Source organism: Chelonoidis abingdonii, chromosome 10 (assembly GCF_003597395.2).
Source record: "Chelonoidis abingdonii isolate Lonesome George chromosome 10, CheloAbing_2.0, whole genome shotgun sequence".
Classification (NCBI taxonomy): Eukaryota; Metazoa; Chordata; order Testudines; family Testudinidae; genus Chelonoidis; species Chelonoidis abingdonii.
The window spans coordinates 60,868,577-60,891,624 of NC_133778.1; the positions used below are offsets into that span (position 1 = coordinate 60,868,577).

Here is a 23,048-nt window from a genome sequence, read left to right on the forward strand (position 1 = left end):
TATTGTTGTATGGAAAGTAAATAAGGTTTTTAAAATGTTTAAGAAGTTTCATTTAAAATTAAATTAAAATGCAGAGCTCCCGGACCCGTGGCCTGGACACGGGCAGTGAGAGTGCCACTGAAAATCAGCTTGTGTGCCACCTTCGGCATGCATGCCATAGGTTGCCTACCCCTGGGCTAAGGTATAGCTAAGCAGGACTCAAGTTTCACTATATCAACTGGGGTCCAAGAAGGAGACAAGCAGAAGGAACAGAAGAATAATAATAAGAAAAGACCTGGAAGAAGAAGTAGTCACCTCTAAGACACAGCCTAAGATCAGAGCTGCTAAGAATCCTCTGCACAACCGTGAATCCAGCAACCAGAATCCAGACAAGACTGACGTTGCCTGGCTAACAGGAAAGTCCGCCTGCATGATCAGGATTGGTAAGCACAGCATTGTATGCTTAGCTTGTGTAATTTGCTTGGTAATTGTTAATAAATAGAGGTTAGGGATATTACTGTGTAAGGCTCTTTCACTGGTAAAAAGGTCCTGTAAACCCACAAAGAGTACGCCCTGAGTCCTAGGAATTCGGTAAGGATGGGTACATAAATTAACAGGGTTATGCATTGAGCCCATGGAAGGGTAAAGGTGGGCACCCCTAGAGTGTGCAAGAAAATATCCCACAAATTGGGCATCTCCAGAGGCCTGGTCTACACCTAAAAATTAGATCAACCTACCTCCATTGCTCATGGCTGTGAAAATCTGCATACCCTGTGTGCCGTAGTTAGGTCAACCGATCCCCCACTGTAGATACAGCTTGGTTGATGAAATAATTCTTCTGTCAGCCTAACTACTGACTCTCAGAGAGGTGGATTAGCTACATCAACAGAAAAGCCCCTTCCCTCAACATCACTGTAGCTATGCCACTGTAGTGTAGACAAACCTTTAGTCCCTAGCATGGATGGATTTGGTGACAGTAAGGAAACTCCTCCCCCCCCCACCTCGCCCAGAAAAGTTCTTATAGTAAAGTCTCAATATTGGCCCCAAACCCAACACTCAAATTCAAGCAATGGACATTTCCAGCTCACTAGACAGCAAGTAGGCGCAGGATTGTCCTCTTACCTAGACATAAGATTTCTTATAGCTGCCTACCTTTTCATTCATATGGGATTGTGAAAAACTCCCTCTGAGGACCTAGTTCTTCTACTAAACACCTTGACTAAGCATCCTGTTGATTCTTCGGTCAGAAGTGCCCTTAGGACTTTTCTATCCTTTATAACTATTTGTGATTCAGCAGTACCAATGTGGTCCCTTTATAGGAAGATCTTTCGGTACCTTTGTTTTCTTCACGTGTATTAGTGATGACCTGTGGCTCTGATGCTCATTTGCATGGTTTGACAGTAAGCATGCGTGAGAGTGAGCATGTGTGCGTGTTGTGCTGGGAGTTTAAGATAATTTCTGTGGCAAAGGAGGGGTGTGCATGCTGCAGTGAGGGGCTACATGTAATTGGATTTCCTATGTGGGTGGTTTTGAAGAATGGCAGCAGTTGGACCAAGTAATTCACCATCTGTCTAGTCTCCCTCATACAATCAATGCAACTGTTGTAAGCAAATGAGCTATATAGTAAGGATGGTGACAGATTAAGTTAGCTCTGATAGCTCAATGAAAGAGACTCTTGATAAGGCATAGATACATGCCTTACTATTGCAGGGCTGTAATTCATAAAGTCAAAATGACTGAGAACTTAAAACTGGACAGTAACTGACCACAAATCCCAGTGATAATTGAACCTGGTGATATTCTGAACAAAAAGAGCTCTCAACCATGTTTGTAGCTGTTTCCATCACTTTCCACTGACTCGGACATTCTAGGCTTTAGAGTGACACACAGGCAATCCTGGAACATTAATACACAGATTAGAATTGTTTTTGTATTCCAGATTTAGAAAGAGGGTTGGACCTTGTCCTAACAGGACTCATTTCCTTTTTTAGAATATTATAAAATATATGTAGTTCAGATGTATAGCGGTTGTTCAAGGGAAGAGACAATGAAATAGTGTAAAGCATAATTTACAAGCATATCTTACAAAAGCAATTAATCCCATTCACTAGAGATGGTATTTTGCAAATGGCCACATTTAAAATGTTTCAGTGTAGAACCATACACTATTAACCAAACAAATATTACTCTGTCACACTGCAAACTGAAAAATCTGTGGTTTATCAATATTGTGCAGCTCTGCCGCCACTTTTCTTCTCCGGTGCAGTATGAGGAAAGAGACAGACAGACGTAGGGAACGTTCCACAGCCTCATTATATTAGTAGATCATAAAGTTCATAGTTATCATTAGTGATTACTCTTGCAATAATCTGTACAAAATGTAATAAAATCATATATGTATAGCTCCCGTTATCTGAAATGTTTACAAATTTATATGCAAACATGAGTAGAAGGGAGAGCGACTACATTATGATGTCTGAAAGATCACTGAGTTGAAGTGCAGCAGATGTTTAATAGCACAACACAACGACAAATTATGTCTTATCTCTGACCCAAGAATAGGAAAAAACGCTGAATGCCAATCTAGCCTCTAACACAGACTTGTTCTGTGCTCTTGGGAACCTTACCTCTGTCTCATTTTCCCTATCTGGAAGAGATTATAACTCACAGGGTTTGGTGTTGAGGCTTAAGTGCTTTGAAGATGAAAGGTGCTTTATAACTGTTTGGCCAAGAAACTAACCTTATTTGAGCTAAAACTGCCGTAGGTAAGCAGTGTAACTTGTTTTAACATTATCCTTTGGTGATGCTGGCAGTGAATGCTGTTCTACCATGCTCTGCTGCTTTGTATAAAAACATAATTTCTGGAACCAGGATATAACCTGAGGGGTTTGTCTCAGCTTTCTAGTGTGTAAGTGTCAATCACCACATTTGGCACTGAGAGGTACTCTTGCTGGCTGTCTCGGCAGAGAAGTTAATTATGAACTGGACACAGATTCAACTATAAGTTAAGTCAACTCTGCAAAATTGTCATGAAAATACACCAGCATAGGTGCACACTTATTTGCCCACTGTTTGCCACAGTCGGGTGGAGTGGTGAATTATCCAAGCAAGCAGAATTTTCCTAGGCTGGGAACTATTGTGGTCACTCAGAAAAAGAAAAGATTACGATACCCAGAGCCAGGTTGGGATTTGGTACCTCCTTTTGTCGAAGAAACACTGCCAAAGTATTGTAAGCCATCAGCCATCTTGGCTGAACAGGACTAGTACTATGGATATTAGGTTATAACTGATTGTTCTCAGCTTGATCCAAGTAATACGTTGTTGAGGTCTGTTCTTCCATTAATTCTGGATGAAGCTGTTCCTTGAATGAGCTTCCTGCTCTTGAACCTGGCATGGATTCTCCCCACAACCCCTTCCAGTTCTAACACAGGGTGGTGGTGGTCCCATTACCAAGGGCTGACAGGAATGATAAGTCCTATAGGCTCAAGAAATTAGGAAACTTCGGAGAGGACCCATGTGAAACCTCACTCAGCATTGTTCTGATCTAAGACATCAGAGCCACGATCAATATGGCTGGAGAATGAACATCATTCATGTGCGTCTGACGAAGTAGGTATTCACTCATGAAAACTTAAGCTCCAATATGTCTGTTAGTCTATAAAGGTGCCACAGGACTCTTTGTTGCTTTTATCACTCTGCCTTGTGACCACTAGTTTCTGAATCCTGTCCTCTGACAGATATCAATCCCTACAGAAGTTTTTCTATGACAACTCCCATAAACAACAGATTGCATAGAATCATTTGGCTCTTGGTTGTATTGACAAATCCAAATTATTCCAGAATACAACCTGGGTTATGTGATTGCTGCTTTGTAGACCTTTTCCAGGACAACTGCTCCAATAAGACAGACATTTTACAATGGGTATACGTGACCCCTTCTCTGCTCACAGAAAGAACCCTAAGAGAAGCAGGTAGGTTAACAAGTAAAGTAGCATACTGTACATTGTCCATTTTATGTGTAGCTGAGATACCACCTATGGGAGTTCATATAATGATGTACAGATAATTGATCTGAAGAACACCTGACAATAAAAAATATATATATATACCCTTTTTAAAATTCCTGCAATGGCAGAATTTAGATTTTCCATCCTGATTTGTGGCTTCTGGACTAATCTTTCCAAAAACTTCAGGTTAAGCACTCCTCTGATTTTGGAACACTTAGGTACTCGGAAGCAGATGGACTAGAGTACTAAGCCTTCTTGTTTGCTGGAAAATAATTCTCCCCAATTGGAAGATGATATATGTCAGTCTTCTTACTGTTTTTTTTCCAATTGGTTAGCAGAAAAAGGGGGTGTCCATTTTGATGTTGGCTTTGACTTTAAGTGTATGTGCAACTGAGGCTGGATATTTCTGCTAAGATCCATTTTTCCAATGTAGTACTGATCTGACACTTTGAGATTCTCTGCTACTTGACCCCTATTTGGGGAGCATCACATCAAAGAATCATCCTGTAGTCATGCTTGCCTGATATAGAGGGCTTTCCAGAAACATCTCCTTTCTTCTTTGCGCCAAGTGGATACCCTTCCTATAATTATCTGGATTGGTATGTGTGCCAAGACCTATAGTAGGGTCTATATTTCCTTTTGCGCTCCAAGGTATCCTTTGATTTTTTTTTATTTGCTTAATTTAAAAGTGGTTTCTATGATAGTGCTTATCTACAGACTCACACGAGAGCCTACCTGACAGGATATTTAGAGGTATCTAGTATGTGATTGTCTATGGATGGGCTTTCCAAGGCCTTAGGCAGGCGGAGTTGGTATTGTCACACAGAATTAAGTATTATACACTAATCATACTGTAAATCTCAGGCTTGCTGGGGTTCGAGCATCTCCCACAACAGCCACTGTTATGAAAATTTTGCCTAAAAATGTCTGCTAGTCCAGAGGATCTTTTGATTTTGAATGGCACTAAGTGGGCACTAAGGAATCTGACCATGCACGCATGGCACTAGCACCAGACATGCAGGCAGCATGTCTACTAAAGGCTGCTGATGTAGCTTCATTTTCTTTTTTGTCATTATTTTAAATGAGACTTCTGGGAGTATCAGGACAAGTTTACTTGTGGGTGGACTAACTCCTTTTCCAAGGGCTCCTCTGGAGGAATACAGAGTCTGCAAAGTACTCCTGAGAATGGTTTCAACACAACCTGCCTTTAAAAAAATAAAAATAATAATTAAAAAAAATTATTTCTAAGATTCTTCCTCCTCCATGAGCTCTGGCTCCAAGAACTGTCTTTGCTCCCAGGAAGATGAATATGAAAAACATTCTTTGTACTCCATGCGCCCTTTCTTGACCCTCTTGGAGCCTATACACTGGAAGGATTTATATTATGTTACTTTTGTTTTACCCAGGGCAGGGAGGATTAAGCCTTAGAAATCTTCCTCTGTGGAGGAGTGACCCCTATGGTCAGAATCTGTAGTGTCCTTCCTTGATGCCTTTGATTTTCTTTCCCAAGTTCTCAGATTTACTGGGCCGGGGAGCAGCACAGAGAAAGAAATTAACCTCTCAGGATTCCAACACTGAGGCCTGGTCTACACTACACGTTTAAACCGAATTTAGCAGCGTTAAACCGATTTAACCCTGCACCCGTCCACACAACGAAACCTTTTATATCAATATAAAGGGCTCTTTAAACCGATTTTTGTACTCCTCCCCGACGAGGGGAGTATCACTGAAATCGGTATTGCCATGTCGGATTAGGGTTAGTGTGGCCGCAAACTGACGGTATTGGCCTCCGGGCGGTATCCCACAGTGCACCATTGTGATCGCTCTGGAAAGCAATCTGAACTCGGATGCACTGGCCAGGTAGACAGGAAAAGCCCGCAAACTTATTGAATGTAATTATCTTGTTTGCCCAGCTATGACTGCTGATCAACAGCGGGTGGCATGCAGTCCGCAAATCAAAAAAGAGCTCCAGCATGGACCGATGGGAGATACCTGGGTCTGATTGCTGTATGGGGAGACAAATCTGGTCTGTCTGATTAGAGCTCCATTACAGAAGACAAAATGCCGAAGCATTTGAAAAAATCTCCAGGCTATGATACAGATTCACAGCAACAGTGCTTCCGTGACAAGCGTAACGGAAAGCACGAGAGAATCAAATGGATGCTCATGAGGGAAGGAAGGAGGAGGGGGACTGATGGACTCCACTATCCTACAGTCCCGACAAGCATTTGCATTCTTAAGGCTGAAGCTCCAATAAGCCTGAAGGTCAAAACATTTTCCCGGGGTTTCAGGGTATATGTCATATTTCATCCTTCCCCGCCCCGAAAGGGAAAAAAATGTTTCCGCCATTTTCAATAGTCACCCTATGTCTACGGCATAGCTGCTGAATGACGGAGTGCTGCCGAACCCGCACTCCGGGCAGATCGACATAGCCTATCACGCAATCCGCAGGCCTTGCCCCCGCCATTCCCCTCCGTGGCCCGACCCGGTCCCCCCCCCATGCCCACCCGCTTCCCGTTCACCGCCCTCGCCCCCCCCATCCCTCCAGCTCCTCCGGTGAGGTCGGCCGGGGGCGCCTGGGTAAAAATGGAAATGACTCCTAGATCATTCCCGGCAGATGGTACAAATGGCTTTTGGTAACCGTTCCTCATCAATCGCAACTGGAGGCTGAGCTCTAATCAGCCCCCCCTTTCATTTCTAAAGAAAGATTCTGTACTGCCTGGACTATCACGCAGCTGGAGGTTCCTCCCCGCGATTTATCTCACTAAAAAGTCGTGTTTCTTTTCCTGCATTCTTTTATACTTCATCACACAAATGGGGGGACACTTGCCACGGTAGCCCAGGAGAGTTGGGGAGGAGGAAGCAACGGTGGGGTTTTTGCAGGGCACCCCCTAGATGGCATGCAGCTCATCATTCTTGCCGGAATCTCTGGGGCTCTACACGGAGCAGCCTGTGCTCTCTGATTCTCTAGTACATTGCCCATTATTCAGGCAAGACTACTATTTTAGACAAAACATAAAGAAGCGGAAGACCTTGGGGAGTCATCCCATTTTTCCATGTGTCCCAGGCGACCATCAGCAAGGCCAGCCAGAGCACCCATTGACAGCAACACAGACGGGTACAAAAGACTGATAACCGTCATCTCATCACCATTTACAATGGCCAGACAGTCGCAATAGGGATGGTACCCATCTCTGCTACCTTGCAAGGCAAATGAATGCTGCTATGTAGCATCCCTGCCGTACCGCATCTGTCAGCAGCATCCAGTACATACGATTTGAATAGTGACAAGGCAGAATGGGCTCCATGGTTGCCATGCTACTGGTGTCTGGCGGGTCAATTCCATGGGAAAAGGGCGCGAAATGATTGCCTGCCATTGCTTTCACGGAGAAGGACTGAGTGACAACATTACCCAGAAATCACCCGCGACGCTGGTTTTGCATTGGATCTCAACCCAGAATTCAATGGGTGGGGAACTGTGAATATGGATAGCTACGGTGATACGCTACCCGCAGTGCAACGCTCCAGAAATCGACGCCTAGCCTTGGCTACATGGACATCGTCGGAATTAATGTGCTTAGTGTGGCCGTGTGCACTCGACTTTATATAATCTGTTTTACAAAAGCAGTTTATGTAAAATCGGAATAATTCCATAGTGTAGACATACCCTGAGTGTATATCTTTTCTTTATAGGGTTTTCACCCCTTCTTTGTAGTATAGAGGGAGAATGGCCTCTATGCCCAGAGATAAGGGAATTGAAAGGGGAAACAGCAACTGCCGCTGTGCTGTAGAAGTATGCATAACACTTGAAAGGTTCACTCTTCAGGACTCCCTAAGTTGCTTTGAATTTTACATACGTTCCCTAACCTCCTGCTCAAGGGAAGGGCAGGAACACGAAACAGCCCTTTTGTTTCATATTATCTCTCAGTGAGAAAGGCGGAGTTACATAAGAGTGGCATGAGAAATGGAGCCCCTTACTCCCTACTTGTTATTCCATGTGTGGGCTGCTCTCCGTCTCATCCCTCCAAAGCTGGCTGTTTGGAAGAGAGTGAGAAAGCAGCGGTTGCATGGTCCATGGATGGTTTGAGGCTCTGGTTAGCACAGCAGGAGTAGCATAGCTGATCCACATCAAGTTGGATCCAGTTAGCCCACACATTTTTGTGTTCTGTTCTGTCAGCTTCTTTATTTCTCTGGTTGTGTGAGAGATGTCCTTACCAAAGCCTTCACAGATAGACCGCACTAGAATCTGCTACAGCCAGCTACCTCAGTATCAGAAGAGGTGTTTCCCGCAAGCTTGCTAAACAGTCCAGTGATGCTTATAATCAAATTTGTCAAACACTAACAATAAAAAGGATCCCTTTTTGGTTGTTTTGCCCTATTTTCTAATTGCTCTGAGCAGGAAGTCTTGTAAAGCCTCCCCGCAACTGTTGGAGGCAGAATAATCTGGCTGGATCTTCACAGGAGTGACTACTGCCTTGATTGATAGGTCTGGTTCTGCCTCCAAGGTTTTGCATGCTGGGGTAAGATCCATCATAATGAATCTGCAAGCTTTCCCTGCAAAGAAGAACGTCAATAGCATGGACAAAGACACACGGCATGGATCACTCCTAGAATGTCTCACAAACACCTCCCGACCCACTGCAGATCATGTACTATCCCTGTGGCAACTAAAGAAAATTGCTTTAATAAAAAAATTATAGGGAAGTGTTTAATGTAATTTAGTAGTTGGAAACCAAGAAGAGAGCCAGCATCATGTGACCAGCCTGCTCTCTGCAGAACACAGTTTAAAACTGCTGTATTACAGTGTATTATTTGAAACACTTATAGATAAATCCAAACTACAGTTATCAGGTATCTGATAGAAGTATATTTGATGATGCAGGTATTTGAAATAACTGTTCCTTCACAAAATTCAGTTAACTGCAGTGAGTGCCTCATTATTTTGGGAGGTTGTTTCTTGCTGCAATTTTTGCTAGGAAATGCTTCAATTTCTTATTGATCTTTAGACAGGTTCTTAGAATATTAACCTGATGCTGAACAAATAAAGGATTGTATGATGTATGTTAACATTTTATTGCAACTTTGCTTTAATAAAAAGATTTTTTTTAGAAAACAATGCCCAAAATGTAATGTAGTACGCAAACTGAGGACAAGCCAATACTGGCAAGAATACAAGTCACATGATAATCCTATTAACATAACCCGACATAACATTTGGCTCTTTGTAAAGCTATACTGCTAACTCATCAACTTTACTCACACTCTTCTGTAGTGTTACTAATGTAGTTTTCCTCCCACCTCTTATATTCATGCAGTTCTTGCAGAGAGAACTCATCTCAATTAGTTACAGCCCCCAGGAGCGAGAGGTGTCTTTAGTAAGAATGCAGTGTAATTGTCCATGAAATTAGTAGCCATTTAGAGTGTCCAATGCTTTGACTGATTCTTCAAATGTCTTTCACTTTTTTTTTTTTTTTAATTTCAGCTATTTCTCCAATGTATTATTCAAAGTGTTTTTAAATTCTAACCTCCACAGTATTTGCAGTCCCTCCCAGCTATGAATCATCCACATATTTGATTACTATAAATATAGCCCCTTGCCACTATTACTACTTTCTTTTCAAAAATCAGTGAAAAAAAGTTTTGTTAAATGTATGCATTCAGACAGATAGAAGAACAAGCTCTGAGATAGTCTGCAGGAAGATGAAGGATATACAAGTTCTATAAACTGAATTCTGTCCATTCTACTTCAGTTATAACTATTATATGCCAAATTTGTCACAGCCCCAGTTGAGCTTCTCTTGCTGGCAGCCCAAAGAGGAAAGAAATCCCAGCCTCTGCTTTCATGGGTGTTTTAAGACTTCAAAGTCTGCACAGAGCCCAGGCTCAGGCAATGTCTCAGTTCTTGAGTCCTAGATGCACTGTCAGAGTGAGATCCTTCATCTAATACTCCCTCCTGAGAACTTACCACATGGCCCAAACACCTAGCCTATGGAACCAGTATGGACTCCTCAGACTCCCCTCATAACTTAAATATTCCCTTTCTTAGAATTCCATCCAAATGTGAGCATTCTGATTTATCTCTTCAAAGAGCACATGGTAGGTGCAGAACACAACAGACACAGTTTGCACAGGACTCAAATACAGCATTGACTTTTAATAATGAGAATCACAGAGATCTATACAAGGGAAAAAACCCAAACCTTATATACATTTCCCCTCTCTAGCTCATCCTTCCCTTAGAAGTGCTTGGGGGACCATATGTGCTCAAATAGACAAATTGTGTCTCCCCTTCCCCGTTGACTCACTCTGCTCCTGCAGTTTCCTCATCTTAAGACGGTGAAAAAAAAGGCCAAAGAGAAAATAAACAAGGTAGCCTCTTTATAACCTTCTAGTCAGTCTCCTCTGTCAGGTGACTCCCTGGTCAGCCAGAACAGGTAATCCCCCAGGTGATTTCATTGCTAGGTGACCTCTCCCAGATAACAGTTCATCTGTGAAGGGAAGGGGTCAGCCTTTTTTCTAGAGTGCTTCCTTTTTTAATAGGACACCATCAAGGTTTAACAATCCTCTACTGTTACACCTTTGCCAGTACCCTGTTGGAATTTCAGTCCAACATGGCAGTAAAAGAACAGTAAAGACAACAGGCTGCATGCAACTTCAAAGTGGAGTTTGCAATCTGGTCAAGATACATGCAGAGTTCATAATCTAACACAGGGTTCTTAAATTGTACAGACAAATTTGCCAAATCATTGTCATAGTAAATTTGCAATTTTATTTTGTAGAGATTGCGTTAGGTTACAATTAATCATCAAACAAGCCAACTCCAGACTTTTTCACAACAATTTGTTTGTTTTTTTTTTTAAAAAAGTGTGCCCTTATAAAAATCTTTAAAGCAACACAAAAATGGAATGTAAACTTAAATATAACTTTTGAACAGGGTGGATAAAAATTGAGGGGGGTTTTAAAAGAAAGAAGAATCAGATTTTTTTTAAAATGTAAATCAGTTTAAGTTTAAATTAAATACAGGCTTTTTTTTTTTTTAAAAAACACACATTGAAAATTAAATTTGAAATCGACTAATCCAAAAAAATTAAGTAATACATATTTGATAAGTTTTAAAGCAAGTCAAATCACTGAGCTCCTGGCAGGCAGTGGCTAAGTCTGGAACCAGAGTTTGTTGAAGTGCTAAACCTGTTTTAGATACCATTAGCCTTTTCTGCAGGTACAGAGAATATTTTTTTCATTTCAGTTCTCAACTATTTCAGTTCAATGACTAGTCCATTCAAAGTTAAGAAACTAAATGATTAAGCCGCAACCACACTGGAACACAGCCTTTAAACTTTTTGGGACATAAACAGTCTTTTTATTATATGTTTGCACAGTGCCCAGCACAACAGGGTCCTAGGCTTTATCTCAACACAAAAGGAACAACTGGTGTACTGTCAACGTCAAATGAGCAATTTGTCTGCTCTGACAGCTGTCCATGTACAGAGCAACAATTTCTCTGCCTTGCCTGGCTCTTCAGTCCCCCTCATTACCCTAGAAATGTTCCCTAACCGTGATTCCCCTCCTCCCATGCCCCAACTCTGTAAATCTTCAGCTAACGGTGGTTCACCGGCTGAAATGCTAACTCTGGAAAGAAGACATGCCCTCTCACTTATGACCAAGAGGTAAACAGTGCAGTCTCAGCCAGAGATCCTCTGCTGAAAAGCAGAGAGGGAAGGGGATATGGTGGCAGTAGTTCAGAGAGAGGATTCTTAGCCTGTAAACTATGGGTACATCTATACTGGAAAAAACAAATGTTGCAATGAGTCTTAGAGCCTGGATCAACTGATGCAGGCTTGTGCTACATTCCTGCTCAGGCTGGAGCCTGGGCAACGAAACTCAGAGAGGAGGGTGGGTCTCAGAGCTCAGGCTCCAGCACCAGCAGGAACACCTACACTGCTATTTTTCACCTCATAGTGTGAGCTTGAATCAGTTGACTCAGGCTTGGAGACTCGCTGTTGCAGTAGATTTTTTGTTTTGTTTTTTTGCAGCGTAGAATTTGCCAACTGAGGAAGCAATCTGATTTGACAGAGCCCCAGTTGTGTCAGCATGTTGAATTTACCTCTGTAAAAACACTGGGTTAAGTTGTATATCAGATGACAACCCACACCTCACATTGGTGTAGGGCAACCCAAGGATGCTCGCAAGGGCAAATGTTACACCAATTGATGGTGAAAACACTCAGTTGTTGATACTTCAGTATATATGATGCTATCAACTGAAGCACAATTAAATGAGTGCTCTAGTCTAGACAAAGAGCAGAAACCCAAAACTCTTGGCTTGATTTTAACAAAACATATTTAGCTCATTGTCAATGTCTGATAAAAAGGATGCTTTTAAAAAATTTAACATGTTCTAACCCTTCACGAGCTCACAATTTACATTCCCTAGAACTAGCCACTCCCCACTTCAATCCCACAAGAAATCCAACACCAAAAACACAGTGAAGAACACACTGATTACCCTCAATGTATCTGAGGCAATACTTCTGTCAAGGTAACTAGAATTCAGTCTGTGTAGAGTACACCTGAAATCAACACAGCCTTGCCTCACCCTCCGAAAAAACAGCACACGAAGGGAAGCTGTATTGATAAATTAAAATAAAGGTCAAATTATTAAACTGTGTTTCTAGTTAACATGCTTTATACCATGTTACTTTGGTCACTCCTGCAACAAAGGATTTTTACAGAAATGCAGAACAGTAGCTGTTCATTTTGACAGGAAAGTTTAAAAAGTAAGTTACTTTTTTAGAGCAATAAGCCAGTACTAGTGATGTAGATAAGTAACTTGATTCACTAAACTCGTAGATTCAATCTTTCTAGATCCGGTAGTAGCAATGAGTTTCTGAATCAGCAGAGAGAAATGCATTACACTCCCTATTAAGTTTCCTAAGCGACACATGCCTACACAAATCCAAAGAACACTGGCAGTCAGTTAAGAGATCACATAACAATTTATATACATGATATCTTGTACATTTTTAGAAGCTAAAAAAACTGCGAAAGTTACAAACAAATGAAAATGACCCCTAAAAATAATATCTTCCATTGTTGTACGCAGTGTTATTGTAGCTGTGTCAATCCCAGGATATTACCTCACCCACCCTGTGTCTGGAATATCTTTTATTGGACCAGCTTCTGTTGGTGACAGAGACAAGCTTTCAAGCTTACACAGAGCCTGAAGAGCTTGAAAAGCTTGTCTCTGTCACCAACAAAATTGAGTCCAAAAAAAGATGTTACCTAACCCACCTTGTCACTAAAACTGAGACATTTCTGCATTATATTAGGCACAGCTCCACACTCTGCTTATACACACATGCAAGCACAGTACTAGAAAAATCTACTAAGCTACAGTGAGTAGTCATCTTCTCAGGATAAACAATTTCTACTGAATCCAGGCTTTCATTTAAAAAAATTTCTAGCCTTTATGGTGCAAACATTACCTTCCAAACATGGATCAAATTAAAGCAGTGATGTCTGCCCAATGTGTACACAAATAGTTATGGCACTGTGGTGTCACCGTCTCTGCTGAAGGGAACAGCCACCGCACAGGAAGTAAGGTGCCTTACATTGCCTTGTTGTGAAAAAGTATTCTGGGAAACTCAAACAACCTAGCAAGGAGACATGTGGGGTAGGACAGGGGGAAAGGAGGTGAGAGGTTCCTGTCACTCCAACATGCAGAGGATTGTCCTGGAGTAGCAGTGAAAGGTTCTGACAAAAAGAACTTGCCACAGAATCATTCGTTGGGTGGGATTAATTAGTTTTATTGCAGCATTGCTTAAGAAGGACTCAAAGAACGCAGAAGACACTTTGACAGGCCTCTTATAAAGATATGGGGAAGAAAAATAGCAAACAAGAGGGACAATGGTCATACAGTGAAGCTGCCAAAGAAAAGGACCTCAGTCAGTGCAAAAACTGGAGAGGCATTCAACTGCTGTCCATCCCAATTAAAATATTTACATGCATCATTCTAGACAGAATGAAGAAAGCTGTAGATTTATGGGTATGACAACAGGCAGGGCTGAACAGGAGAAATCATGCATAGCTCAAACAGTAGCCCCACATATGAAATATCAGTCACACACTATGAATTTCACTGATTTCCAAAAAGCTTTTTGTTTGACACAGTGGATAGACATGTATTATGGAAGTTACTATGCCACTATGGAATTCCTCCAGAAATGACTCTGATCATTCAGAGTTTCTTTGAAAAATATGACATCAAATAATACATAACAGCAAATTGACTAAGCCATTAGAGGTAACAACCAGAGTCAGACAAGGATGTCTTACGTCACCTAAGTCAAGACCTTCATCCTCTGGTAATGGATGGGGTACTGAGAAAAAACCAACTACCGAGAGAGACACAATGGACTTTCACAGAGAAGCCAGAAGACCTCGTCTTTGCAGATGGCATCAGTGTAATGTCCTATACCCACAGAGATAGGCAAGATAAAACAAATGATCTCCACACTTAGGCACAACTAATAGGGCTGAATCAACACCAAGAAAACAAAAACCATGAGAATCAACACAATAAAAATCACCAACAGTATTTACTGGAATTGACATAGATACGGTCTGTATATTAATTCTGATAGAGTATGGGTCCAAAGAGTCAAAAGTGTTAGTATGACCCTGAAACTGTACAGTTTTAAACAGGGTTCGGTATATGGAGACAATCTATTCAGAACCATGGAAACCATACCATTAATTTTTTGTAACTTTTATTAAAGATACAGAAAAAGCAAAACAGTTAAATAATTTGAAACAAAAAAGATTAAATAAGGTTTTCGTTTTCTCTTTAGCTGGAGAGAATTTTTAGAAAGAAAATGCTGTGGTCTGACAGTCTCAAAGTTATTACCATCTTTAATGGTATTAAAGATGGTAATAACTGTCCTTTTCTTTTCGCCAAAAAGAAGTTAGCCAAGATGGGCTGAAGCTGACGTTTTTGCTGCTGCTGTTCAAGACTGATTCTGTTTCCTAGAAGGCAAAACAAAACAAACACACAACAGGGGAAAGAAAAGAACAGCAGAGATAGAAAATTCAGCTTCTTTCTCTAGTGTTGACTCTCACTTGCAACCCTGCTGATCGAAAAAACACAAGCACAGCACAGCGTCTTATCAGCCACTCCCAAGGCAGGCAAACTTGCACCAGCATCTGGCTGTTTAGGGCATTGCTTTTAGCCGTTTCTTTGGTCACAGGTTTACTGCAGTTTTGTAAAATATAGTCTTGGCCAATTGAGCCAGATTCTTATTAAAAAGTAGGCAAAAACAGGATAGGAAAAAAGAAATGTGGTGGGGAAGGAAAAGAACACACACTGGGCAGGGAGGTTTGTGACAAAGCCTCACATCCTGGGATTTAGCCAGAGCCAGAGAAGATGTCATTGAGGTCCCTTTCTCTGACCCAGATTGGTCAGGACATCTTTCAGAATTAGAACAAAGAAGGCCCAGGAGGATGGGGTGGTAGCCACGATGGTGAAGCTTGCTCCTTCCCCTTCTCTTGTTTTTCAGTCATCCAGAATTCACATCTGTCCCAAAAAATTCCCCTCTTAAGGATCTCAAAAGGGAATGATGGCTGGAATATCCTTAATTATTTCAGCCACCAATTAGGCCTAATTTTCAACACATCAATTTTGGTTCATGGATTTCCAGTCATTACCAGCCATTATCTTAACACAGTCCTTGAATTATATCAGTAGGCCTTTTCACTTACACTAATTCAGTCGGTCTCCTCCCTTTTTCACCTTGTCCTTTCAACATTTATCATAGGTCATTAGAACACAAGAACAGCCATACTGGGTCAGACCAAAGGTCCATCTAGCTCAGTATCCTGTCTTCCAACAGTGGCCAATGCCAGGTGTCCCAGAGAGAATGAACAGAACAGGTAATCATGAAGTGGTCCATCCCCAGTTGCCCATTCCCAGCTTCTGGCAAACAGAGACTAGGGACACCATCCCTGTCCACTTCATGAACTTCCACTTGTCACAGCTGAGCTCACAATTAGGGTAAATCTGTAGGTTCAATTATCACAACAGGTCTGACATCACATCTTGGCAGCACTGTAAACAAAACGTGGAACAGAAAGATATTAGAGCTAGAATAGGAAAAGCCAAACATGCCTTTGCAACCCTAAAGCCAAAAAAGAGAAACAGAGCTCTTGTCCTCCAAACTGAAATTGAATATTTAATACCACTGTAAAATCTGTTTTACTACAGGACACTGAAACTTGGAAGTTCATCAAGATTCTATGATCTAAACTCCCAATTTTTATAAACAGCTGCCTTACACAATCCTTAATATCAGACAGTGATGTGGAAGGGCAGCATAATTGGGGGGGGGGGGCTGGGCAGGAATAACGGGATGCAGAGTTCAGCCAACGGAAAGATAACAGGATGCAGAGTTCAGCCAATGGAAAGCCAGGGTCTAGAGCCCTGCAGCAACTGGCGGGTCTGGCCAGATCCATTCCCATAATCGCAGGACCAGGTAAAATGTACTTTGTTGTGGATGGTACTGGGTGGGCAAAAAACAAAAACCCACCAGACTGCAGTAATTTGCAGGAAAACACTAAATCTCTCATCGGTCTGTCAAATAGAATTTCAGCAATGTAAAGCAAGGGTGTTGTTTTGTTTTTTTAAATAAAGATTTCAATACTTAAATTTAACCAAGGGATAGAAAGAGACGTGATATCTATTATAAACAGGAGTTAGTATTTTTACATGGTTTAAGCAAGATTTGGTTTTTTTACTAGTAAAAATTGTGTCTGAATTCCTTTTATATATTAACCGGCCCTTTTTTTTTTTTTTGTAGCACGAGGGGTTTGCAGGATCCAAGGTTTCTGTAGGTGGGAGTGGGATAAACTTGCAAGAAACAATGTGGGGGCAGGTGGGAGTGGATATTACGGGGTGGAACGAAAGTAGGATTTAAAAAAAATTGGCTTTATCTACAACGGCACTTCCATTGTTAAAACTTTTGTCGCTTGGGGGGGGGAGAAGGGGGATGGGTGTGTGAAAAAATACTCCTGAATGAAAAAAGTTTTAACGATGAAAAACACTAGTATGGACAGTGTTTCATCAGCAGGAGCTATGCTCCCAGTGACGAAGCTACTGACCCTTGTCACCTTGCCTTGTTATTTTGTCACCAGGAGAGCTCCCAGCGATAAAGAGCAGCTTACAACGGCGCAGCTACAGTGGCACAGCTGAGCTGTTGTAAAGTGTGCACAGTCATAGTCCCTCACAGGCCTCTACCAGGGTCTTCTGGACCATGTGGTGAGGGAGGGACTCAAGCAGCAGGAGAAGGCATGGCTCTGGACTCGTGTTTTGACTGGCGATTAGGCTTAATCCTTGCCTTACTGGGTGTTGGGTAACATTCCCAAGTAATTAATATACATATGAATAAATACATTTGTGTCTTTTTCATTTATATTTAGCTGCATATATAAAAATTTAAATAAGATACCCAGAAAGCAAAGAAGGATGGATTAATTAAAAAAGACACTGATTCTTAAATATACTCTGCAAATCAGAATATTTTACAAAAGCAATACTTACTCTGACATTGCTTGTAAACAGTTACCTTAGTTTAACATCTAATGGCCTCATTTAGAATTCGTTATTCTTAACTTTATTGAAGTTTTGCCTAAGGAATTTCTTTTTCAAAAACCCAGGAATGCTTCTCAATAGCATGATCCAGTCAGAGAATGCTACTAGAGGAAACGCCATCCCAAATCTACTTCTCACCAGTACAGTGGAAAAAACAGAGAATAGGAAAATGCTGAGGAATCTTGGTACTTGAAACTTTTGTTGTTATATAGGGCCTATCATCACAGCTTCTGACCACCTAGAACTCACTATGGTAAGAAACAGTTTCAGAGTACAAAGTTCTGCAAGGATGCATGATGTAAAAAGAAAAGTGAAGTACAGTACAAGAAGGCTGAGGTTTAAAAAAAAGCTTGTAGCTCAAACAGGAGACAAAAAACAAACAAACAAGAGTCAGTAGAAAAAAATCAACTTAAACATTACTCAAAACTGAATCTGAACACCTATTACAATAAACATAACATTTGAAAAAATATTTTTTCAAATATGTTTACTTTGTATATTTGACAGTAGCTGGTTTAACTATTTTCCCGGCATAAGTTAGTCAGTTTCTTTTATTTACAGCTCAAAAAGTTCAGATACTCATAAAACCACAAAAAATGGCAAAAGGATTTACTAACTGAAATTATTTTCAGAAAATTCAATAAAAGTAACTAGCCTTCAAGCTAGTATCCCTCTAAGATTTGTAATCAGTAGATTTTTGCCATTGTTTCATTTTCCCTCTTTTGCGGGGGGCGGGGGGGCAGGGGGCTGGCATACAAATTTATGGATAGCTAGCAACCGCTTTAATTTACCATGGTCTTCTAGGGCCTCATAGATAATCATGCGCAAGGCCGTACTTGAATTGCGGGATGATTGTCAAAAAATTGCAGCTGAGTTGCAGACAAGCGATGGAAAATTGTAGAAAAGTAATAATGAACCTCATTATTTGCGGTAATAAAGTCCATTATTACTTTTCTGCAATTTTCCGCTGTCAGACGCCCAAGGCTCAGAGCGGGGGCTCCCACTGTTGGCGGCCCAGGGCTGAGAGAGAGGTGCCCCGGAGCTCCCACTGTCAAAAATGCAGAGGAAGCCTAATATAGCAGAATCAGCAATATCACAAGTTAAATAAGGCCTTGATTAGTAACTAAAATTTCAACAAGTTACATTCTTTGACAACAATAAATTCTTAGTTGTTGAAACTAAAACATGGTAGAAGCCTGTTTAATATGTTCAGTGTGGCACAAAGACCCAATCAGAATATTTCAGGATATTTTAAAAATATGTCAACTTGAGATCTAGTCGGTTTCAAAGGACTGAGTTAGAAGTAGTTTCAGATACTATACTTGCCACTGCAGTGTTTTGTGGTTTTACAAATATTATTTTAAAATGTTTCTCTTTTCCCTATGGCTGTCTGATAGATCCACACAAAAGGGAAAAATGACTATGCAGCATATGCAGCAGAAACAGTGAACCTGGCATACAAATATGCTATTAAATGCAAGGAACAAACCAAGAATTGGAGAAAAAAATGCATTTCCCTACTCTTAGGTATAGGACTCCTAGGAGTTAGCTGTAACAACATTAAGTAAATTTCAGACATGCGTGTGATTTCTAAATTTCCAGCCCCCTTAACATCCTCACCATGTTTTATTCCTTCAGAACAGTTAAGTAAAAGAGTTAAGTAAAACACAATTTGCAAAATTATGAAAATAGGAACAAATCAATCTCAGAAAAGCCATTAGAAATTGATGGTTCTGTCTGAAAACTTTAACTAAAAAAGCCCCACACTGTCCCACGTGATTCCTCAACTTCAATTCCAGAACCAGAAGAATTCCTTTGTACTGTTCTAACTACATGAAACACTGACAGTGTAATTTATTCTGCAGAACCATTGTAAAGTGTAGGAAAGAACCCAGGTTGAATCTCAGATACCACATTGATTTTGCATGGCTGACAGGTAGAAACTCCATCTTTTGATTCATGTAAACACATTTGATTTGAAAGTCACTGACCCTCAAACATCGGACAAATGATTTTTTTTTTAAATTAACCCGTAAATATGTATGGATGAATGACATCATATAAAAGCTAGACATTAATAGGAATACAAATATACTTTTACAGAGCGGAATGTCACTTAAAATAAACTAAGCTATTATGTTCACAATATCTTCAAAGTTAATAGAGTTCATTATAATACAAAACAATACACTTCATTCTTAAGTTATACTTTTGAAAAAGTTAGTAATATTTTTGTTCATGTTAATTTAGTTTATTCATAGTCTTTCCCTTGTTAAAATACTATTTGGCCCTTTAACTATCACGTGTCTTAAAATGCCTTGCCTACAATACAGAACCACCACATCGGGACACTGAAGTTGACAGTAAAATTTGAGGTATAAACTGGATTTCATTGGATCACATAACTACGTGAGACAGCATTCCTGTTCATGCTCCAAATTGTAGCAATTTTAACCAGGTAAGAGACAACTGTGTTATGACCAAGGCCCTAACAGTTATATTCATTAACAGCCCAAACTGTAGTGGATGAATGAAGGGTGAAATTGAAAATACTATTCATTGCCATCAGTTAGAATGAAGCTCTGCAACTTCAGGGGTGGCTCTAGACATTTCGCCGCCCCAAGCAGGGCAGCAGGCCGCGGGGGCCACTCTGCCAGTCGGTTTGTGGGAGGTCCACCGGAGCCGCCTGCCGCCCTCCTGGCAGAGCACCCCCCGCAACATGCCGCCCCAAGCACGCGCTTGGCGTGCACGCGGGGGGCTCCAGGCCCCAGCAAGTTACACAACCCAAAACAAGGCAACAACAAAAACAATGTTTGTTGTTGTTCCAAAGAGGAAGATGTGGAATTTTCTTAGACAACTATGTTACAATAAGGAGGGAAAGTCCAGGCAACAAGTACAGGATAAACAAACAATGACATAAGATTTTGGATAGTCACTTTCTTGTCTCCCTCAGACATACTAGAGTGTCTCTCTCTCTCTCTAGATGTTATACAGACATATACAGAGAGGAAATAAATCACAAATGGACCTTTCTACCTCTCATAGGTTTATGACCAGGTTGAGACAAGTGATTTTTGATGTAAGGAAGGATGGAGACCAGTGCTTTATACAGTCACTGTTCATTAAAAAATTTCCCAAAATTAACTCATCTGTTAGACTAGCACTCATTCACTGATTAGCTACTGCAGCACTCATACGCATAAGTATCAAGAGCTCAGAAAACGGAACCAAGCAACCTTCCTGCCCTATTTCCAAGCTACTACCCCAATGGGAATACAAGCTCCACATTTGAAACAAGGAGTCCACAGTTATCATTGCCTATTCAAACCCCTAGGTAAGAGGGGAAGGGGTTGAATATCTGAGAGTTTTCAAGCAGAAAGAAATGTAAGAGGTTTCTGAGGAAAAGCCAAAAGACCCTCTCCCCCCTGTTTTCCTTGGGGATGTGTAAGGGATGGAAAAAGTGGGGGACGGAGGGACTCTGACCCTTCTCTGTGATTCTGCCCTGCATCACCCCCCAGATAAGCTGAACTCCACACGCCTTCCTTGCACAATGCCCCCATCTTGGGGAGTAGCTGCTAGGGGAAGAGGAGTGGAGGGCCTGCCTGCCTGTTCAGAGTCCCAGCCGGTGTGCAGGACTGGGGGCAAGGCCTCACTCCCCTGCCTGGGATTCAGTGTTGGGATGGGGGAGAGGGGAGGGCACAGCCCTACCCCTACCCCTCTGGGATCCAGCGTGCCAGGCCTCGCTACTCGATGACTACCGGGGTGTGTTGGGAGAGAAGGGCCGAGATCGCGACCCCTCGCTGGGGCCTGGGGGCAGGACGGGGACAGTCAGAGCTCGCGGTCGCAGCAGTGCTGTCGGGGGGAGGGTGCGGTACGTAGACCTGCCCCCGGGAGTCCCGGGCACGCCCAGGGGCGCAGAGAGCCACTGGCCCGGGGATCGGGGCCTCCCCACTGCCGGCGGGGCCCGTGCTCCGCCGCGGCCCTAGGGGACAGCGCCGGGCTACTAGCACAGGCCAGGGGCGGAGACCCCCCAGCGGGTGCAGCCTGAGGAGCCTTGGGGGCTCGGGAACTTACCGGAGCGCGGCGCTGGCGAGGCGGCTCGGCAGCGGGTCTCATGCTGGCGGGCGGTCACTGGTGCCCGGTGGGAGACTGGAGCGGCGAGGCACGATGGTCGCGGAGCCACATTTCCTCCACTTCACAAGCTTCCTCGCTACGAGCGCCGGGGACGAAGCCGAGACCTCTCTCCCCAACACACCCCTGCCCGATACCTCCCGGCTCCCGTACAGCCCCAGCAGCCTCACTTCCGGGCAGGGAGGGGGTCACGCTGCGTGCAGGGATGATCTCACATCCGGGTTCTCGCCGGGCTGGGCGATGCCACGTGCTGCGGTGATGAGGTCTGTCCTCCCCGCGCGCACTCTGAGCGCCCCTGTAAGGGCGGCGCCAGCAACGCTGAATGTGCCTCGCGCCCGCAGGCTGTCAGCCAGTGTGACGGGCGGGGGCTTTGTCATCAGCCTGGGGGTCGCGTTGCCTTCGGATTGGGGCGGCCTCTGCCCGGTTTCCTTGGCAACGCTGCCTAGGGACCCAAGTCGGAGCTGGACGTGCCCTGCCAGCCAGACTGCAGGAGGGGGCTGGCACAACGCACCTGGGGGCGCTCCGCGATTCTCCAGCTCCCGAGCTTTGACACCCCCTGACATACCCCGCAAGTTCGGGCCCTCACCCACTCTGGCTGAGGCCATGTCCAGACAGCCCCAGCCCCCCGCTCCCCTAACATCCTGAGTGGTGGCAGCGCTGCAGAAAGGAGCATTGTGTCTCAGGGGCACGGACCCAGGGTGTCCGTAGCAGTCAGCTTCCAGCTCAGGCCCACCAGGCTTAGCTTGCTGAGGGGGCGTCCAACAGCCACTCAGTGGGAACTACTTTTAATGCCCCCTGAGCTTCAGTCCGTGCAGGAGGTGACCTGTAACTTGAAGGCTCTTTAGCAAGACCCGAAGGCATCCAGACCTCTCAAAAGTGCCACTTAAGAAAGGGTCATTTTTACACACCATGGTTAGCAAATACCAGAAGTAAGGTTACCCCTATGACCTTGGCTCTGTGCCCTTGTGTAGACAGTCTTGAGCAATGAGCTCATTCTGTTTTTCTCCTGCATGAGCAACTGGAGGATTTGAATGCAAGATCTTCAACTCCAAAGCACAGGCCTTTGGCTGTTAGCCTTAAGCTGATACCTGACCCAGCTCCTAGAGGGGAATGCTGTCGTTTAGAGACATGTTCTAATCCCAGCCCAGGCTTTAAAATGATCAATTTATCACACACTGAAGGTTGCATGCCTAGTCTACAATAGATCTTTAAAACACATTAGCTAACATCACACCTTTAAATCCTAGTCAAGTTAAGATCTATGATGGTAATATGACTTGTGAGCTACAC

The 23,048-nt window shown here is 42.8% G+C and overlaps 1 protein-coding gene across 1 annotated transcript in view; it reads right to left on the reverse strand.

Annotated features, from left to right (window-relative positions):
• Positions 1-21,926, reverse strand: part of SPOPL (speckle type BTB/POZ protein like) — a 59,760-nt gene extending 37,834 nt beyond the window's left edge. The window contains exon 1 of the mRNA XM_032801699.2: positions 21,702-21,926. The gene's annotated coding sequence lies outside the window, so the exon portion shown is untranslated. The remainder of the gene's footprint in view (positions 1-21,701) is intronic.
• Positions 21,927-23,048: the final 1,122 nt, after the last annotated feature.